Genomic DNA, 1167 nt, shown 5'->3' with positions numbered 1-1167 from the left:
TCCAGCTCTTATGGACTTTTCTCGGCCTAAAATTGATGACATTCAGTCAAACATCCTTCACCCGGCTATTCTGGCTAACACTTTTGAAATCAAGCCGGGCACTATTCAGATGGTGCAGAATTCTGTTTCTTTTGGAGGTGCTGCTACTGAAGATCCCAACATGCACATCAGGAATTTTGTCGAGATCTGTAGTATTTTTAAATATAATGGTGTGACTGATGAGGCTATCAAGCTGAGGCTTTTCCCATTCTCACTGAGGGATAAAGCTAAGGACTGGTTACATTCTGAACAAGCTGGGTCCATCACTACTTGGCAAGATCTTGCGCAGAAGTTTCTGGTGAAGTTCTATCCAATGGAGAAGACTGCGGCTATGAGGAGTGCTCTTACTCAGTTTGTGCAGCAACCTACGGAATCTATGTGCGAAGCTTGGGAGCGCTACAAGGAGATGTTGAGAAAGTGTCCACATCATGGTATGCCTGATTGGATGGTGATCATTGGGTTCTATAATGGTTTGGGGGCCCAACCTCGGCCCATGCTCGATGCAGCAGTTGGAGGCGCCTTGTGGGCCAAAAGCTATACTGAGGCTTATAATTTTATTGAGACTATGGCTGCAAATGAGCATCAAAACCCAACTCAAAGGATGATGCCTGGGAAGGTAGCCGGTATTCTGGAAGTTGATGCAGCTACAGCTATTGCAGCGCAGCTCCAAGCGCTGTCTATGAAGGTCAATTCTTTAGCCACCTATGGAGTCAATCAGATAGCTATGGTCTGTGAGCTTTGTGCAGGTTCTCATGCTACGGATCAGTGTTCTCTTGTTAATGAATCTGTTCAGTATGTGAACAATTATCAGCGACCGCAGCAGCCTGTGCCAGCTACTTATCATCCTAACAACAGAAATCATCCAAATTTTAGCTGGAGTAATAATCAGAATGCCATTCAGCAACCATATCAGCAAGGCGTAAGTAAACAATTTAATTTACCTGGATTCCAGCAACCACAACATTATGCTCAAAGGCAATCATATGCTCAACAAGGAGGTGCAGGTCCACCTTCTAGTGCTGATTTTGAAGAACTTAAGCTGTTGTGCAAAAGTCAGGCTGTTTATATCAAGACCTTGGAAAATCAAATCGGTCAAATAGCCAATGCAGTGCTCAATCGTCAACCTGG

The 1167-nt window shown here is 44.5% G+C and overlaps 1 non-coding gene across 1 annotated transcript; it reads right to left on the bottom strand.

Annotated features, from left to right (window-relative positions):
- Positions 1 to 367: 367 nt before the first annotated feature.
- LOC141688020 (small nucleolar RNA R71) lies at positions 368 to 474 on the bottom strand. Its single transcript, XR_012561491.1, has one exon. It is a non-coding gene; the product is annotated as a small nucleolar RNA R71 (small nucleolar RNA).
- Between the last annotated feature and the right edge of the window lie 693 nt (positions 475 to 1167).

Source organism: Apium graveolens, chromosome 9 (genome assembly GCF_009905375.1).
Source record: "Apium graveolens cultivar Ventura chromosome 9, ASM990537v1, whole genome shotgun sequence".
NCBI lineage: Eukaryota > Viridiplantae > Streptophyta > Magnoliopsida > Apiales > Apiaceae > Apium > Apium graveolens.
Note: the sequence above shows the minus strand (reverse complement) of the source record. Positions and strands in the feature narration are given on the sequence as shown.